Here is a 21,639-nt window from a genome sequence, read left to right on the forward strand (position 1 = left end):
AAGCAGAAATATGAGGTATGAAATCACCCCCCTCCTCTTTAGCCTTGTTGATATACTTATATCCATATTAGCCCCCAAGTATAGAGTATAGGAAATGTATTGAGTATGTTGCAGACTTGTAAAAAAATTCTAAAGTATAGCCTCCTTATACGTCTCCAACGTATCTATAATTTTTGATTGTTCCATGCTGTTATATTATCATTCTTGGATGTTTTATAATCATTTTATATCATTCCTTGGTACTAACCTATTGACATAGTGCCAAGTGCCAGTTGCTGTTTTTTCTTGTTTTTTACATCGCAGGAAATCAATACCAAACAAAGTCCAAACGCAGCGAAACTTTTTGTGGATTTTTTATGGACCAGAAGACATACAATGGGCCGGAGAAGCACCTGGGGGTGCCCCGAGGGGGCCACAACCCACCATCGGTGGCCTCCCGCACTGCCTCTTTGCTTTATAAATACCCCAATATTCCAGAAACCCTAGGGGAGTCGATGAAAATCAATTCCAGCCGCCGCAAGTTCCAGAAACACCAGATCCAATCTAGACACCATCACGGAGGGGTTCATCATCCTCATTAGTGCCTCTCCGATGATGCGTGAGTAGTCTTTTGTAGACCTTCGGGTCCGTAGTTAGTAGCTAGATGGCTTTCTCTCTCTCGTTTGATTCTCAATAAAATGGTCTTTTGGAGAACCATATGATGTAACTCTTTTTTGCGGTGTGTTTGTTGGGATCCGATGAACTTTGAGTTTATGACCAGATCTATGTTTTTATCCATGAGAGTTACTTGAGTCTTTTGATCTCTTATATGCATGATTGCTTATAGCCTCATATTTCTTCTCCGATATTTGGGTTTTGTTTGGCCAATTTGATCTATCTATCTTGCAATGGGAAGAGGTGCTTTGTGATGGGTTCGATCTTACGGTGCTTGATCCCAGTGACAGAAGGGGAACCGACATGTATGCATCATTGCTATTAAGGATAACATGATGGAGTCTATTTGTACATAAATAGATCTTGTCTACATCATGTCATCGTTCTTACTGCATTACTCTGTTTCTCTATGAACTTAATACACTAGATACATGCTGGATAGCGGTCGATGTGTAGAGTAATAGTAGTAGATGCAGGTAGGAGTCGGTCTACTAATCTTGGACGTGATGCCTATATAATGATCATTGCCCGGATATCATCATGATTATTTGAAGTTCTATCAATTGCCCAACAGTAATTTGTTTACCCACCGTTTGCTATTTTTCTCGAGAGAAGCCGCTAGTGTAACCTACGGCCCCCGGGTCTCTTCTTTATTATATTTGCCTTTGCGATCTATTTTTATTTGCTTTTATTTTCAGATCTATTAATCCAAAAACCCAAAAATACCTCGCTGGATTTTATTTGCATTTATCAATCTATCACAATTTTTATCCCGTCTACTTGCCAATTTCTAGCGCCGTTACCCAAAAGGGATTGACAACCCCTTTAATATGTCGGGTTGCGAGTATTTGTTATTTGTGTGTAGGTGCCATTCATGTATCGTTGCGTGGTTCTCCTACTGGTTCGATAACCTTGGTCTCATCACTGAGGGAAATACCTACCGTAGTTGTGCTGCATCATCCCTTCCTCTTTTGGGAAATACCGATGTAGTTCAAGCCGCATCAAAAGGAATTTCTGTCGCCGTTCCTGGGGTGACATCATCAACATCTACCAGGTTCCTAATCAGAAATCTCATCTCCTTGCAATTTACATTATTTTCCATTTGCCTCTCGTTTTCCTCTCCTCCACTTTACAAAAATTTGCCGTTTTATTCGCCCTCTTTTTTGTTCGTTGTTTTCTTGTCAGATCTGTTTTTAGTGCAATCTTGTTGCGTAGTCACAATGACTCAAGAGAACACCAAGTTGTGTGATTTCTCCAATACCAACAACAATGATTTTATTAGCACTCCGATTGCTCCTCCCACCACTAGTGCGAAGTCTTGTGACATTAATACCGCTTTGCTGAATCTTGTTATGAAAGATCAATTTTCTGGTACTCCTAATGAGGATGCCGCGTCCCATCTTAACACATTCGTTGAATTATGCGATATGCAAAAGAAAAAAGATGTGGACAATGATGTTGTGAAGTTGAAATTATTCTCGTTTTCTTTGCGAGATCGTGCAAAAATTTGGTTTTCTTCTTTACCTTGCAATAGTATCGATTCTTGGGATAAGTGCAAATATGCTTTTATTACTAAATATTTTTCTCCCGCAAAAATCATTTCCCTTAGAACCCAGATCATGAATTTCAAGCAACTTAAATATGAGCATGTTGCACAATTTTGGGAAAGGATGAAACTGATGCTAAGGAATTGCCCAACTCATGGGTTAAATCTTTGGATGATCATACATTTTTTTATGTAGGGTTGAATTTTGTTTCTCGTAATCTTTTGGATTCCGCTCGGGTGGTACATTTATGTAAATTACTTTGGGTGAATCCACCAAATTGCTTGATAATATTATGGCAAATCAGTCGCAATGGCATACCGAAAGAACTCCTACTAGTAAAAAAGTTAATTCGGTTGAAGAAATTTCTTCTTTGAGTGAAAAAGTTGATGCTCTTATGAAATTGGTTGCTAATAAAAGCGCTCCTATTGAATTTAATGATGTGCCTTTGTCTACTTTGATTGAGCAAAATAGTTATGCCATTGATGTGAATTTTATCTCTCAAAACAATTTCAATAACAATGCTTATAGAGGTAATTTTAATCCTAGGCCTTTTCCTAGTAATTCCTCTAATAATTATGGTAATTCCTATGGTAATCCTTCCTATAATAATAATAGGAACACCTCTGATCTTGAGAATAATATTAAAGAATTTATTAATACTCAAAAAGTTTTCAATGCTACAATAGAATAAAAGCTGAATAAGATTGATGATATGTCTAGAAGTATTGAAAGAATTTCTCATGATGTAGAAAATCTCAAGATGAAATTTTTTGTGCCTAAGGTTGAGGAATCAATTAAAGCTTTATATGTTTCTATGGATGAAAGTAAGAAAAGAACCGCTATGCTTAGAGCTAGAAGAGAATTTTTAGAAGAAGAGTTTTCTAGTGATTGCTTTCGTAAAAGTGATGAAGATATTAAAATGATTGGTGTTTATTATATTGATTCCTTGTTTAGTAAAATTAAGATTGATAATAAAGGGACTGAGGAAGAGTCAACTTTAGCTAGAAGGCGTCCCGATAACTCGGAGGGTGAAAATCTTGTTGAGAAAATTGATAAAAGTGGGTTTGAAGAGGTCAAAACTTTAACTAGTGATGTGCCCACTCTCTTGGATTACAAAGACTTTAATTACGATAGTTTCTCTTTGATTAATTGTATTTCTTTATTGCAATCCATGATAAATTCACCTCATTCTTATGAACAAAATAAAGCTTTTCCTAAACATATTGTTGATGCTATGATGAAAGCTTTTGAAGAAAAGTTGGAACTAGAGATTTCAATTCCTATAAAATTGCATGATGAATGGGAACCTACTATCAAAGTCAAGATTAAAAATTATGAGTATTTTGCTTTATGTGACTTGGGTGCTAGTATTTCTACAATTCCAAGATCTTTATGTGATGTGCTTGGTCTTACCGATATTGAAGAGTGTTCTCTAAATTTGCACTTGGCAGATTCTACTATTAAAAAGCCTTTGGGAAGAATTAATGATGCTCTTATTCTTGCAAATAGGAATTATGTGCCCATAGATTTTATTGTTCTTGATATTAATTGCAATCCGTCTTGTCCAATTATTCTTGGTAGACCGTTTTTACGTACTATAGGTGTCGTGATTGATATGAAAGAGGGCAATATTAAATTTCAATTTCCACTAAGGAAGGGTATGGAACACTTCCCTAGAACAAGAATTAGGCCACCATATATATCAATCATGAGGGCATCATATGGATCTAGAAACAAAGATGACAATACTTAGATCCTTGCTTTATACCTAGCTAAGGGCATAAAACAATAGCGCTTGTTGGGAGGCAAACCAATGAATAAAATTTATTTTTGTCTCTTTCTTTCTTTCTGTTCTTGAGTGTTTGCACAATTATGCTACTGTTATGATTGTGTTTTTTGTGTTTTAGTTAGTGTTTGTGCCAAGTAGAGCCTTTAGGATCTTGTTGGGTGATAGTTGATTTGATCTTTCTGAAAAACAGAAACTTTTGCGCTCACGACAATAATTTTCATTTCTAACAGAAGCGTGATAAAATACTGATTATCTTTTCAGAAGATTAATACACAAATTTCTCACGTTTTCCTTATTTTTCAGAATTTTTGGAGTTACAAAAGTATTCGAATTCTCCAAATTGCTACAGACTATTCTGTTTTTGACAGATTTGTTTTCTTTGTGTTGTGTGCTTGTTTTGATGATTCTATGGTTCTCTTTAAAGAGTTTTTGCCATAGAAAAGTTGGAATACTGGATGGGTTTGCAACAATACTTACATTAGTGATTCGCTTTCTTATACTAACGGATCTCACGAAGGTTTTGTTAAGTTTTGTGTGATTCAAGTTTCCAAGTTTTGAGTGACTTTACGATGGATGAAGGAATAAGGATTAGCAAAAGACTAAGCTTGGGGATGCCCCCGAGTGGCATCCCCTCTTTCTTCTAACAACCATCGGTATTTTACTTGAAACTATATTTTTATTCGTCACATATTATGAGTTTTGCATTGAGCGTCTTGTATGATATGAGTCTTTGCTTGTTTTGCTTTGTGTTTTTAGTCATAAATCCTTGCTGGACACACCTATTTGAGAAAGCAAAAATTAGGCCATGACTTGTTAGAATTGCTCTCTATGCTTCACTTAAATCTTTATGAGCTATGGAATTGCTCTAGTGCTTCACTTATATCTTTTTGAGCATGGTGTGCTTTAGTATTTTTGAAGAAATGCTCTCATGCTTCACTTAGATTTATTTGAGAGTTAGTAAATTTTTTAAAGAAATTATATCTTGCTTCACTTATATAATTTGAGAGAATAAATTTTTTATGCTCATGCTCTTCACTTATATTTGTTTGAGCTATCAAAAGCAACATATTAAACTAGTCCCAAAGTGATAGATATCCAAGGAGGATATAATAAAAACTTTCATGAAGATCATTAGACAAAATAAACTTGATTCCTTGTAATAGTTTTGAGATATGTCAATATAATATGTGAGTCATGTTGATGGGTAATTATGCTTTAGTAAGAATATTGGTGTTAAGGTTTGTGATTCCCTTTGCAAGCACGAAAGTCAATAGTTATGTAATGAAATTACATCCTACTTGTGGCACATTATTCAGTGTTAGTTATGCTTAATGCTCGCTTATGAGATTTTTCGTTTCTTGGTTGGTCGCTTCTCAATCTTTTGCTAGCCTTCATTTTGCACTAAGTACGATCACTACTTGTGCATCCAAAATGCTTTAAACTAGTTTTGCCACATGAGTCCACTATACCTACCTATATGCGGTATTCTTTTGTTGTTCTAAGTAAATTTGTATGTGCCATCTCTAATTTTCAAAATAAACTTCTCTTTTGTGTGCTCGTACCGCTCATGAAATGGTAGGGGGTGGCTGATATATTTCCATGCTAGATGCGTTATTCTCACGATGAGTGTTTATTCACTTGTCATTGCACGAGAGTACGGCAAAGGTATTAGGGATGCCCAGGCCTGAAATAAAAAAATGAATTTACTTTATGTTGTCAAATAAAAAATTCCTTGGGAAGTGTTGGTATGGAAGGCACCCGTGGATACGGTTAGCCATGGAAAGTGAAAGTATGGTGGAAAAAGGAATAAATTTTATTTTCTGTTTGGGAACCACCTATGATATGTCTAGCATGGAAAGTATTGGGAACTACTCGATCGTTTTCATTGACAGGAAAAGCATGCCTCCCAAAATGTTTTTATCTCTATCTTTTTCTCCTTGAGCTCTGGCACCTCTACAAATCCCTACTTCCCTCTACGAAGGGCCTTTCTATTTACTTTATGCAATTTTTTTTGAGTCTCCATCTTCTCTTATAAAGCACAAACTAAGGGGCACTATGATCGTACTTGAGCATTGGATGTAGCTAATATGCGAGTGTGTTTCATGAATGGATCAATGATTGAGCATAATGGGCTAGGGGTAACTTGCTTTAGCATTGATATTTTGAAAGACATGGTTGCTTGTTGATATGCTTGAGTGTTAAAGTCTTCATGTCAAAACTAGACTATTGCTTTGAACCATATAAAAGTCCAAATGTCCATGTTATAAAAGAAAGATTATGTGATGAACATGTTAGCTAGCATTCCACATCAAAATTCTGTTTTTATCATTTACCTACTCGAGGACGAGTAGGAATTAAGCTTGGGGATCCTGATACATCTCCAACGTATTTATAGTTTTTGATTGTTCCATGTTGTTATATTATCATTCTTGGATGTTCTATAATCATTTTATATCATTTTTGGTACTAACCTATTGACATAGTGCCAAGTGCCAGTTGTTGTTTTTGCTTGGTTTTTACATCACAGGAAATCAATACCAAACGGAGTCCAAACGCAACGAAACTTTTTATGGATTTTTTATGGACCAAAAGACACCCAGTGGGCCGGAGAAGCACGTGGGGGGTGCCTCGAGGGGGGGACAGCCTACCAGGGCACTCCTGGGGCCCCAGGCGCGCCCAGGTGGGTTGTGCCGACCTCGGTGGCCTCCTGCACTGCCTCTTTGCTCTATAAATACCCCAATATTCCAGAAACCCTAGGGGATTCGACGAAAATCAATTCCAAGTGCCACAAGTTCTAGAAAGAGTAAAATGCATCATAGGTCCTATTACTATCCGAGGTGTGTCACTTTAGTCCTATAACTATCAAAGTGCAGATTTGGGTCCCAAAACTATTTCGAGTAGTTCACTGCAGGTCTTATGGTCGCCCCAACAGTGATTGTTGGCTGACATGTCACTTGGACCAGTGCCACAACGACCCAGGGCGCGTGGTGGAAGATTTCCCGCCATTGGTGGTTGATACATTATGCAATTTGGTCCATCAAACTATTTCCTCTCTCCAGTCGCAGCCCTCCTCTCTGCAATCTCATCTCTCTTTCATCAGTTCTGCCATGTCTATAACAAGCTCGACGGCAGCAAGACGTAGCAGGAACAAGCCGACGCGGCAAATGATCATGCAAATGACAAACGAATATATATTTGACACCCACTCTCAAGATTACAAATGATAAACGAGACTTGGTCTGAACAATCATAGAAGAGAGAAATGATGTTGCAACTTAACAGGCAAATATATAGATGAGAATTGCCACAATTCCAGGAAGTAGCACATCATATTGTCATTACATAAAGAGTGCTCTTACATAAACATAGATAAACAGTAAAGCTTGCAACTATGCAATGTGGTACTGGGTTGCACTCTGCATGATGCAGTACCACATTACATAAGTAGTACCTCCGTCCAAAATAAAGCCTTCAATTTGAGAAGGCGCTAACCATCTCTATCTATCCAAAATAAACCCAACTCTGTCCAAAAAGAAACCAGGTTCTGTCCAATAGAAGGCATGTCCACTTCATCTTCTATTTCTTCTTCCTAGGAATAACACTCTCCTTCTCCGTGATCTCCTTCCTTTTCTTCTTCTTTGGTGCTACATGGATTATAGTTGTGGTCTATTTTGTCATTGGTAGATCCTCTATTTGGCTTGCAAGAAATTGATTGTTAGGAAGAGGTCTTGGTGCCTGGGATTCCTGGGACGGTTGTGACTGCAAATGTGAAAACATGTGTTACATCAGTTTTGGAATAGGAGAGTTTCCATGAGATTTACAAAAGTTGAAAAGAACTTACAGATTGCATCAGTATGTCCAGCACAGACATGTTTTGTTCCCACACTTGTTAGCATGTTAGCTGCCAAGCTTTGCATGAACATGTGTATTTGTTAATGTCAACCTTGTACTCGCCTCTGAGTCCCAAGACAGTAAAGATGCCTTTGCCAGAAGGCAATGCCTGACAATTATTAGCCATTTCTGCATTCTTATGACATAAATTTTTGAACTTAGGACAAATTGTTCCAGACCACTCTTCACTTTCCTTGTTCTTGCTATAAAACCTTGTCAACAATGGATTTTTGATTTTTTTGAACATGCTCATGACAGGCAGCTCTCTAGCATCAAGTATCCACCTTCATTGATAAGAAACAAATCAGTTCAAAATGTAAATTCAAACCAGATATATCATCGACATAGCAGCGAGATAGTGTACTATGTAGAACTAGAGTGGAAAAATATATACCAAAATATATTAGAATTGAAAAGCGATAGGAAACTTACTTATTAAAGACCTCACAGTTATTGTTTAGTAGCAGGTCACACTTTGGTAATTATTGGAAAAAAGCCCTGCACCAGGAACTTGGTTCAATTGCTTCTACATCTCATAAGCTTCCGGATTTAATTCCTTCATGTCATTCATGTTTTTTCTCCAGTCAATTTTATTGTAGGACCTTGCAGTTGCCCATAACTTGTTCTTCAGGTTCCCGCCCTTCCACTTCTTTGCAAAATTTTGGTAAAGGTGCCTCACACAAAACCTGTGTTGTGCATGAGGGAACAGAGCAATAACGACATTTATTAGTCCTTTTTGCCTATCACTCATCACTATCCAAGGTGTTGTGTTCACTATGTGCATATCATCTTCCAAAGTTTGTAGAAACCACTTCCATGTTGGTGTGTCCTCCACTTCAACTGCAGCCATAGCAATGGGGAAAATACAGTTGTTTGGATCAATCCCTACAACAGTCAACAATTGTCCACCATATTTTGTTTTAAGATGGCACCCATCAACACAAATAACAGGCCCGCATCCAGGTAAAAAGCCTCTTTTACAAGCATCTAATATTTTGTTTTAAGGTGCTGTGTTTACTCATGATATCAAGCATTGTAGGTGAGCCAATTATGCATATGTCAACCATATCCAGCTCACTATAAATATCACCATGATCCATGTACAACTTGAAATGCTTGAACTTTGGCACAACAGCAATCATACGAAGACAATCTGCATCTATATCGATAATTCTCAGCCCATTATCCAAATTCATGCCAGGAAGTAACCAGAAACACTGCACTTTACTTGGATCATAGCCAAGCTGCTACACAAAATCTTTAATCCACAGTGGCGGCCAGGTTTCAACCTCAGAACGATCAAAGAAATCTATTTTCAATCCATGTATTTCTTGTTTGCGCCAAAGCCGAGAAAAACCCCACCATGATTAATCTCTACTGAGAACAACTCTTCCTCGGGTCCTATTATACATGAAAAATTGAGTACTAAAAAAACATCTTGATCACTAAACCATGCAAACTTAATGCGGGTATATAAACCGTGACACTATTGATTAGAGGCCAAATGTACATACATATTACATTATGCCGCAAGTAGCAGGTGTGACACACTTGATTAAGTAGCAGGTGTACATGCACAGACAATGAAGCATTAAGCACCTCAGTAAAATATATTCTTTGATATGATTCTTTTCCTTTTGCATCACCACTAGGACATATATACATCAGCAGTACAATTTCAAATGCTACTATAGGTGTACAGGACGAGTTTATAATGCAAAAAAAGAGACCACTGTACATAATAAGGCTTCAGTTACAACAGGGATTATATACTACAGGAAAAATAATGCCCAAATCACCATACGCACAGGAAGATGCCCAAATCTCCATACGTACAGGAAGATGCCCAAATCGCCATACATACAGTATGGATTATGTACAACATTAACTCTTTTGAAATAGATTTCAGTACAACAAGATTTTAGTTCAGAAGATTTCAGTAGAGGAAGAGAAGCCATATGTACATTCGGACTGAATCAACACAATATCTAAGCTATAATGGCCAAATCGTGCCAAATCTTGCTACTCTATTGAAATATCTAAGCTAAAAGGGGGTGCAGCAGGGATTGGGGTTAGGGTTCTTACCAGTTACCATACTCCGGAGGATGGAGCCATCGAACCAGCGCCACGGACGGATTAGCAGCCCCGACTCCCGTCCTGCGCCTCCAATCGCTGGACATCAAGCGTGAACGCTGCCGGTCTCTGCCATATTGCCGCCTCAGAGAGCTTCATTCATGGAAGAGAGATGGAGGGTCTGAGAATGAGACAAGCTAAGAATTCAAGGGCTTTCCTGCAAATAAGATCCTCACTGTTTAGCTTGGTGGGCCCCTCTGGTCGATGTGGCACCGGTCCAGGTGACACGTCGGCCGGTCAACGCTGCTTGGGCGACCATAGGACCTGTAGTGAATGACTTGAAATAGTTTTGGGACCCAAATCTGCACTTTGATAGTTATAGGACTAAAGTGACACACCAACAGTGATTGTCCCAATAGTGATTGTTGGCTGACGTGTCACCTGGACCAGTGCCACAACGACTCAGGGCGCGTGGTGGAAGATTTCCCGCCATTGGTGGTTGATACATTATGCAATTTGGTCCATCAAACTATTTGCTCTCTCCAGTCGTAGCCCTCCTCTCTGCAATCTCATCTCTGTTTCATCAGTTCTGCCATGTCTAGAACAAGCTCGACGGCAGCAAGACATAGAAGGAACAAGCCGGCGCGGCAAATGATCATGCAAATGACAAATGAATATATATTTGACACCCACTCTCAAGATTACAAATGATAAACGAGACTTGGTCTGGACAATCATAGAAGAGAGAAATGATGTTGCAACTTAACATGCAAATATATAGATGAGAATTGCCACAATTCTAGGAAGTAGCACATCATATTGTCATTACATAAAGAGTGCTCTTGCATAAACATAGATAAACAGTAAAGATTGCAACTATGTAATGTGGTACTGGGTTGCACTCTGCGTGATGCAGTACCACATTACATAAGTAGTACCTCCGTCCAAAATAAAGCCTTCAATTTGAGAAGGCCCTAACCATCTCTATCTATCCAAAATAAACCCAACTCTGTTCAAAAAGAAACCAGGTTCTATCCAATAGAAGGCATATCCACTTCAACTTCTATTTCTTCCTCCTAGGAATAACACTCTCCTTCTCCGTGATCTTCTCCTTCCTTTTCTTCTTCTTTGGTGCTACATGGATTATAGTTGTGGTCTATTTTGTCATTGGTAGATCCTCTATTTGGCTTGCAAGAAATTGATTGTCAGGAAGAGGTCTTGGTGCCTGGGATTCCCGGGACGGTTGTGACTGCAAATGTGAAAACATGTGTTACATCAGTTTTGGAATAGGAGAGTTTTCATGAGATTTACAAAAGTTGAAAAGAACTTACAGATTGCATCAGTATGTCTAGCACAGACATGTTCTGCTCCCACACTTGTTAGCCTGTTTGCTGCCAAGCTTTGCATGAACATGTGTATTTGTTAATGTCAACCTTGTACTCGCCTCTGAGTCCCAAGACAGTAAAGATGCCTTTGCCAGAAGGCAATGCCTGACAATTATTAGCCATTTCTGCATTCTTATCAAGTAACTTTTTGAACTTAGGACAAATTGTTCCAGACCACTCTTCACTTTCCTTGTTCTTGCTATAAAACCTTGTCAACAATGGATTTTTGATTTTTTTGAACATGCTCATGACAGGCAGCTCTCTAGCATCAAGTATCCACCTTCATTGATAAGAAACAAATCATTTCAAAATGTAAATTCAAACCAGATATATCGCCGACATAGCAGCGAGATAGTGCACTATGTAGAACTAGAATGGAAAAATATATACCAAAATAAAATTATGAATCTTGTCTTGGCAGTACCTAAGTGGTGATTTACTTTATTTTACTAACAGATTTTATGAGTTTTCTGTTGAGTTTTGTGTTGTGAAGTTTTCAAGTTTTGGGTGAAAGCTTCGATGGACTACGAAATAAGGAGTGGGAAGAGCCTAAGCTTGGGGATGCCCAAGGCACCCTAAGGTAATATTCAAGGACAACCAAGCATCTAAGCTTGGGGATGCCCCGGATGGCATCCCCTCTTTCGTCTTCGTTCATCGGTAACCTTACTTGGAGCTATATTTTATTCACCACATGATATGTGTTTTGCTTGGAGTGTCATTTTATTTTATTAGGATTTGCTTGCTGTTTGAATATTATCCCAAATCTGAAATTCTTAAATGTTAGAGAGTCTTCACATAGTTACATAATTATTCGACTACTTATTGATCTTCACTTATATTTTTTGAGTAGTTTGTCATTTGCTCTAGTGCTTCACTATATCTTTTTAGAGCACGACGGTAGTTTTATTTTGAAGAAATTTTTGAACTCTCATGCTTCACTTATATTATTTTGAGAGTCTCTAAATAACATGGTAATTTTCTTAGGTTATGAATTTAGTCTCAATATGATGGGCATCCAAGAGGGATATAATAAAAACTTTCATATAAAATGCATTGAATACTATGAGAAGTTTGATTCCTTATGATTGTTTTGAGATATGAATATGGTGATATTAGAGTCATGCTAGTGAGTAATTGTGAATTTGAGAAATACTTGTGTTAAGGTTTGTGAGTCCCGTAGCATGCACGTATGGTGAACCTTATGTAACGAAGTTGGAGCATGAGATATTTTTTGATTGTCTTCTTTATGAGTGGCGGTCGGGGACGAGCGATGGTCTTTTCCTACCAATCTATCCCCCCAGGAGTATGCGTGTAGTACTTTGTTTCGATAGCTAATAGACTTTTGCAATAAGTAGCTATGTGTTTGATCTCTCTCTCTCTCTCTCTCGTGTTCTTGATTTTGCACGATCTTGATGTACTGTGAGCTTTGCTATTACAGTTGGATCTTATGATGTTTCTCCCCCTCTACCTTCTTGTAATGGATTGAGATTTCCCTTTGAAGTTATTTTATCGGATTGAGTCTTTAAGGATTTGAGAACACTTGATGTATGTCTTGCATGTGCTTATCTGTGGTGACAATGGGATATTCACGTGATCTACTTGATGTATGTTTTGGTGATCAACTTGCGGATTCTGTGACCTTGTGAACTTATGCATAGGGGTTGGCACACGTTTCTTGTCTTGACTCTCTGGTAGAAACTTTGGGGCACTCTTGGAAATTCTTTGTGTTGGTTTGAATAGATGAATCTGAGATTGTGTGATGCATGTCGTATAATCAAACCCACGGATACTTGTGGTGACATTGAAGTATCTAGGTGACACTAGGGTTTTGGTTGATGTGTGTCTTAAGGTGTTATTTTAGTATGAACTCTAGGGCTGTTTGTGACACTTATAGGAATAGCCCAATAGATCGATCAGAAAGAATAACTTTGAGGTGGTTTCGTACCCTACAATAATCTCTTCGTTTGTTCTCCACTATTAGTGACTTTGGAGTGACTCTTTGTTGCATGTTGAGGGGTTGTTATATGATCTAATTATGTTATCATTATTGAGAGAACTTGCACTAGTGAAAGTATGAACCCTAGGCCTTGTTTCTAAGCATTACAATACCATTTTTTCTCACTTTTGTTACTTGTTATCTTGCTGTTTTTATATTTTCAGATTACAAAAACCTATATCTACCATCCATATTGCACTTTTATCACCATCTCTTCGCCGAACTAGTGCACCTATACAATTTACTATTGTACTAGGTGTGTTGGGGACACAAGATACTCTTTGTTATTTGGTTGCAGGGTTGTTTGAGAGAGACCATCTTCAGCCTACGCCTCCCACAAATTGATAAATCCTTAGGTCATCCACTGAGGGAAATTTATTGTTGTCCTACATAACTCTGCACTTGGAGGCCCCGCAACGTCTACAAGGATAAAGTTGCGTAGTAGACATCACCTGCCTATATATACTGGAGTGATTATCTTTTTCTCTTCATAACAAGCATTTCAATTTGTGTATGTGGTATTAAAGAAAAGAAACTCTCTATTTAACGTGACTAACTGTATGACTCCTACTTACTAGTAGTAGTATTGTTCACTTGTGCTCCCCGACCCTCCTTCATTGAACAACCCCATAGGTGAATAAACATACAGTATTAGTATTTATATAGAATGAACAAGCTCGAACTATTTTGGCTTTGTGATATCGATGGTACATTTGGACCACATTGCATCAATGGACTCAGTACTTTGAACTTTTGAAGTAACCTATACGTATAAACACATGCATGGTTTGTTGGGTTCTATGGTAGGGTGTGTCGTCTGCAAATTAAAATTTTCCTACGCGCAGAACAACCAAGAACATGCTACGGGAGATGGATCATAGTTCATTACCACTAGACGCGCAGTGCCGTGCAGCGGAAGAAGAGTTGCGGCAGCACGTCCCCGTGGATCGTCTCCTCCTCGCCTGATCTCCCTCGTACATCCGGTAGTCGGTTCTCATGTACAGGTTCGCCAGAGGGGCGCAAGTGCACCGTCTCTAACAGTATCCGCGCGTGCAGGAGGAACGTCGTGCGGCGGACTGCTAGGTCTGATCACACAACCGACAGCGAGTGGAGGTGTCTATTCGCAACACATGCAAACCCTAGTGACAGCGCTGAAGCGATCAACCGCGTGAGTGTGCGACACCTCCACTTTATATAGGCGTCCATCGCGGGCTCAACACTTGGGCCTCGCACGGACCCTAAAGCCCATAAGTCTACTCGGCCACAATTCGAATACAGCTCGGATCACATCCGACCAGTGTTCTCGGATCCGACCTCGTAGGTTCCTTCCCTTAAGCGCGCGACCCATTAGGTTCAAGCCGGCTTGGTCGCAGTTCGGATCACCTCCGAACTGCACAGTTAGTAGCGGCCTCTAGCAAGGCATGCCGAACACCAAACAGACTATGAAGCTGGTTAGGCAAACCTGTACATCACACTTCCATTCCTTTTTCCACACGATATATGTTGTCAGGCTCAAGGCGAGTCTGTCATCCCTGTGCTAGCCCGACCTCTTTCTCGTTCCAGTGATGCCGACCACAAACCGAATTATCTCATAATCCTTGTCGCATGGCCATGCTTATCCTGGTCGGATCACACGAGGGGCCCAGAGTATATCTCTCCTGATCGGAGGGGCAAATCCCATCTTGCTCGACCACGTCTCGCAGCATGGTTCTGGACAAACCCGAAACCTATCTTTATAACTACCCAGTTACGGAGTAGTGTTTGGTCGGCCCAAAGCAAGTCTGTCACCATCCCGAGTACATGCGTCAGCTCAGGTCTTAGGACATAGAACATATGTTGTACTCGAGACTCACAGATGACATATCGCTGCGTCTCATAGTTGGGTCTGTCCGACTTGGACCTTATCTCGACTCGGATCCGACTACGTCGAATCCGACCAGATCCTTCGAAGTCCATATTATCCGGTTAGCATCCAATGCTCCATGGCTAGTGAGACCAAGCCGTCGACCGTGTCATATGCTAGTCTAGTTGGCTGCGCGTCCACACAACCCTTTCGACTAGGGACCTTTTAGGAAAGTCATCATACAGTGCATAGTCCCACAAAAAAGTCACGTACTTGCTGATACACATCATTGATAATGTCCAAGGACTATCTTTATTCATAAACACATAGGAAATATCATCATACATGATTGCCTCTAGGGCATATCTCCAACAGTATCCCACTTGCACTAGAGTCAATCAAATAGACATCGAATACCCATAGCTCTAACGTGCCCCTCATGCTTGGGTTGTGGAAGTGGCTTAGTCAACGGATCCGCAACATTTGCATCCGTGTGAATTTTGCATAACTCTACATCACCACTCTTTATGATCTTTCGTATCAGGTGATATTTTCGATCTATGTGTCTGACCTTGTGGTGATTCCTCGGCTCCTTGGCTTGTGCGATGGCACCAGAATTATCACAATAAAGGTCCAACGGTTTTACCGAGGCTAGGAAAATATCAAGATCATCTAGAAAGTTCCGGATCCAAACACCTTCCTTTGCTGCTTCACAAGCCGCAATGTATTCGGCTTCTGTAGTAGAATCGGCCACTGTATCTTGCTTGGAACTCATCCAACTCACTGCTCCTCCGTTCATGACGTACACGAATCAGGACTGTGATCGACAATCATCTCTGTTGGTTTGGAAACTAGCATTGGCGTAACCCCTTACGACGAGCTATTCCTCACCTCCATAAACTAGGAACATCACTTTAGTCCTTTTCAGGTACTTCAAAGTAGTCTTTACCGTTGCCCAGTGACTCTCACCTGGGTTGGCCTGGTATCTACTTGTTAGGCTTATTGCAAAAGCAACATCTGACCGCATACATATCATGGCATACATGATGGATCCGATTGCCGAGGCATACGGAATCCTACTCATCCTGCTTCGCTCATCAGATGTCGAAGGACTCTGAGTCTCGCTTAGCCTTATACCATCTGAGAGAGGCAAGAACCCTTTCTTTGCCTCACTCATGTTGAACCGCTTCAACACTTTATCTATGTACGTGCTCTGGCTTAAGCCGAGCAGCCTCCTTGATCTATCTCTATAGATCTTAATGCCTAAAATGTACATTGCCTCACCAAGGTCCTTCAACAAAAACTTGCCATTCAATGACTCCTTGACCGAGTTCAGCATCGAAATATCATTTTCGATCAATAGTATGTCATCCACATACAAGATCAAAAACACTATCGAGCTCCCACTTAACTTCTTGTATAAACAAGAGTCCTCTTCGCTTTTGATGAAGCCGAAACCAGTGACCACCTCATCAAAACAAATGTTCCAGCTCCAAGATGCTTGCCTCAACCCATAAATGGATCTCTTGAGCTTGCATACCTTACTAGTTCTAGTTGGATCAACAAAACCCTCGGGCTGTATCATATACATGTCCTCGGTTAAATTTCCGTGAAGGAAAGCCGTCTTGACATCCATCTGCCATATCTCGTAGTCGAAATATGCAACTATAGCTAGTACGATCCTCACCGACTTCAGCATCGCTACCGGCGAGTAAGTCTCATCATAGTCAATTACTTGAACTTGTCCATAACCCTTAGTGACAAGCCGAGCTTTGTGGATCTGAACATTTCCATCCACATCAGTTTTCTTCTTAAAGACCCATTTGCAACCAATGGCTGTTATGCCAGGCGGCGGATCAACCAAGTCCCAGACTTGATTCTCATCCATGGACTTTAACTCGGATCTCATGGCCTCCAGCCATGCCTCGGAATCTGGGCTCACCATCGCTTCCGCATACGTGGCCGGATCATCACTTTGTAGCAACAATACATCACGCACTCTGCGCAATCTTTCTGACCTCCGTGGTTCCGATGCCGCTTCCACTATGGGTTCCCTGACTGACTCCGGTATGATCTCATCACCAGCCGAGCCGTCCCCGAGTGATCCTCGAGGTTCTTCGAGTCGGACCATCCTCCCACTGGCCTCCCGACTGAGAAACTCTTTCTCAAGGAAAACCCCCTTTCGAGCAACAAACACTTGGTTCTCTTCCCGGTTGTAGAAGCTATATCCCAAGGTTTCCCTTGGATATCCCACGAGTATGCATTTATCCGACTTGGGTGTAAGCTTGTCTAACATAAGTTTCTTGACAAATGCTTCACAACCCCAAATCTTTAGAAAAGACAATCTGGGACTCTTCCCGGTCCACATCTCAGGTGGTGTCTTGTCTACGGATTTTGATGGTACCCTGTTAAGTGTGAAAGCTGCAGTTTCTAGAGCGTATCCCCAGAATGACAAGGGTAAATCCGACTTGCTCATCATAGATCGAACCATGTCCAACAATGTACGATTCCTCCGTTCCGATACACCATTTCTCTGTGGCGTACCCGGAGGTGTGAGCTGAGGTACCATACCTCTGCTTTTCAGATGATCATCAAACTCCTGGCTCATGTACTCACCTCCACGATCACATCATAGAAGTTTTATAGTCTTGCTGAGCTGATTCTCAACCTCGTTTTGAAACTCTTTGAACTTTTCAAAAGTCTCTGACTTGTGCCTCATCAAATAGATATATCCATATCTACTCAAGTCGTCGGTAAAAGTCATGAAGTACTGATAGCCACCTCTAGCAGTTGTGCTCATTGGTCTACACACATCACTGTGTATCAGTTCCAATAGCTCGGATGCCCTCTCACAACTCTTTGCGAAAGGAGACTTAGTCATCTTGCCGAGCAAGCATGATTCGCATGTCTCGAATGACCCAAAGTTGGACGAAGTTAGGAGTCCATTATCATGGAGCTTCTTCATGCGTTTCAGACTAATGTGTCCAAGCTGGCAATGCCAGAAGTATGTCCGATTTATCTCATTAGGCTTATGCATCTTGACATTCACGTTATAGACCGGTTCCTGTTCTAGATTCAATATAAATAACCCATCAACAATGGGTGCATAGCCGTGGAACATACCATTCAAATAAATCGAACAACCATTGTCCTTTAAATTGAATTTATTACCCTGACTCATCAAGCATGAGGCAGAAATAAAGTTCTGACTAAGTGCAGGAATGTAATAACAATTATTCAATTCCAAAATAAATCTAGAAGGAAGCTGGAGCTGCATCGTGCCGACCTCCAACGCAGCAACTCTTGCTTCGTTGCCGACCCTGATGTCAATCTCCCCTTGCGCCACAGGCCTAGTTCTTACCAGCCCCTGCATCGAGTTGCAAATGTGAACAACCGATCCGGTATCAAATACCCAAAGCTGCTAGGTATGTCAGCAAGGTAAATGTCTATAACATATGCAACAAGTGTACCTTTGCCTGAAGCAGCACTCCCGGCCTTCTTGCCATGCTCTGCAAGCCACTTGCTATAGTTCCTCTTCCAGTGACCAGTTTCCTTGCAATGATAGCAAATAGTCTTTGAGTCCAGTCCAGACTTCAGTGCAGCGGCGGAGGTTACCGTCTCCGTGCCCTTTGCCTTAGCCTTTTTCTTGGACCAACTCTTCTTTGAACTTAGCCGATTTATTCACCATCAACACTTGATGCGTGTGAGGGAGTCCTGGATTAGGGGGTCTCCGGACAGCCGGACTATATCCTTTGGCCGGACTGTTGGACTATGAAGATACGAGATTGAAGACTTCATCCCGTGTCCTGATGGGACTCTACTTGGCGTGAAAGGCAAGCTAGGCAATACGGATATGTATATCCCCTCCTTTGTAACCAACCTTGTGTAACCCTAGCCCCCTCCGTGTTTATATAAACCGGAGGGTTTTAGTCCGTAGGACAACATACAATCATACCATAGGCTAGCTTCTAGGGTTTAGCCTCTCTGATCTCATGGTAGATCAACTCTTGTACTACTCATATTATCAAGAATAAATCAAACAGGACGTAGGGTTTTACCTCCATCAAGAGGGCCCGAACCTGGGTAAAACATCATGTCCCCTACCTCCTGTTACCATCCGCCTTAGACGCACAGTTCGAGACCCCCTACCCGAGATCCGCCGGTTTTGACACTGACATTGGTGCTTTCATTGAGAGTTCCTCTGTGTTGTCGCTGTTAGGCTTGATGGCTCCTTCGGTCATCGATAGCGATGCAGTCCAGGGTGAGACTTTTCTCCCCGGACAGATCCTTGTATTTGGCGGCTCCGCACCGCGGGCCAACTCGCTTGGCCATCTGGAGCAGATCAAGAGTTACGCCCCTGGCCACCTGGTCAGGTTTGGAAGCTTAAACTACACGGCCGACATCCGTGGAGACTTGATCTTCGACGGAGAGCCCCTGCCGAGCGCGCCGCACGGTCACGATGAGCATGATTTAGCTCTACCATCGGACAGTGTTCGGGAGATCGCACCGGTGACCGCTCCGACCCTCAATTCGGAGCCAGTTGCGCCATCCAGGGACGGGTGGATAGACCCCGCCACGGAGGCCGCATTGTCATCGGCGATCGAGCCGAGTATCGACCTTACCCTTCACGAGAGCCATGACGCCAAACTGCCGGATTCCTCCCGGCCACGGACTCCGAACCGCCTGCGCCCGTGCCTATCGAATCTGACTGGGCGCCGATCATGGAGTTCACCTCCGTGGATATCTTTCAGCACTCACCCTTCGGTGACATACTGAACTCATTAAGGTCTCTCTCCCTGTCAGGAGAGTCCTGGCCGAACTATGTTCGGCAGGATTGGGATGCGGATGGCGAAGAAATTCGCCGCCCACCCACCACCCACTTAATAGCCACTGTCGACGATTTGACCGACATGCTCGACTTCGACTCCGAAGACATCGACGGTATGGACGACGATGCAGGAGACGAACAGGAACCACTGCCCACAGGGCACTGGACGCCCACTTCATCATATGATGTATACATGGTGGAAGGACCCAAAGAAAACAACGACGAAGAGCGGAAGGACGCATCGAAGGATTGTTCCCTCGAGAAGCAGTCAAAGCGGCGGCGTAAGCGCTGCTCCAAATCCCGCCTCGGCAGAAATAGCGATCATATAAACCCAGCGATAGAGCAAGGTGAGCCAGTGGACGACAAACATGGCATTGAACCATCGTCCGACCACGGCAACACAGAGAATCAAACCGGACAACCCGACTCCATCGAAGATAACAGTCCAGATAACATCACACCGGACAGGCACCAGGAGCAACAGAACACCCATAAAAGGCTTGTTGCCACTGCAAGGAGTCTGAAAAAGCAGAAGCAAAGGCTCAGGGCTGCACAAGACACACTCAGAATAAGATGGAGTGAAGTACTCAACACTGAAGCGAAGTACGGTGGTAATCGTCACACCAAGAGCTACCCGAAGCGAAAGTTGCTACCTGAATTCGACGAGGAGGCCTTAGATCCCCCGCAATCAAAAAACAAAGCGGCCATCCAGTCGGATAGAAGACCTCGTGGCCAACATAGAACGACAAACGACGCCGCACATAAGCCGGTACGCGATCCATGTGAGGACTCACATCAAAAGTACGGCGCAACCAGATCCATCTACGGGCCACACAAGCGCGCTCCAGCACGCAATGCAACACAACAAACATCCCAATACCACGGTACACCCAAATACAGGGGTGCCGCACACCCCCTATGTTTCACCGATGAGATGCTGGACCATGAATTTCCAGAGGGATTCAAACCCGTAAACATAGTGGCTTACGACGGAACGACAGACCTTGGGGTCTGGATTGAGGACTACATCCTCCATATCCATATGGCTCGAGGAGACGATCTCCACGCCATCAAGTACTTACCCCTCAAGCTCAAAGGGCCAGCTCGGCACTGGCTTAAAAGCCTCCCCGAAAACTCCATTGGAAGCTGGGAAGAGCTCGAAGACGCTTTTCGGGCAAATTTTCAAGGGACTTATGTCCGACCTCCGGATGCAGACGATTTAAGTCATATAACTCAATAGCCCGGAGAGTCAGCCCGAAAGCTTTGGAACAGGTTTCTCACTAAAAAGAACCAGATAGTTGACTGTTCGGACACCGAAGCCTTAGCAGCTTTCAAGCACAGCGTTCGGGATGAATGGCTTGCCAGACACCTCGGCCAAGAAAAGCCAAGATCAATGGCAGCATTAACAAGCCTCATGGCCCGCTTTTGCGCGGGCGAGGATAGCTGGTTAGCCCGATGCAGCACCAGCGACCCAAGTACATCCGAAGTCAGGGACGAAAACTGGAAACCATAACACAGCAAAAACAAGCGCCGGAATAGAGAAGACAACCTGAAGAGCACGGTGGTAAACGCCGGATTCAGAAGCTCTCGGCCAGATCAGCAAAAGCTGCCCTCCAAAGGCAACAGAGACGAA

Source organism: Triticum aestivum, chromosome 3A, assembly GCF_018294505.1.
Source record: "Triticum aestivum cultivar Chinese Spring chromosome 3A, IWGSC CS RefSeq v2.1, whole genome shotgun sequence".
In the NCBI taxonomy this organism is placed as follows: domain Eukaryota; kingdom Viridiplantae; phylum Streptophyta; class Magnoliopsida; order Poales; family Poaceae; genus Triticum; species Triticum aestivum.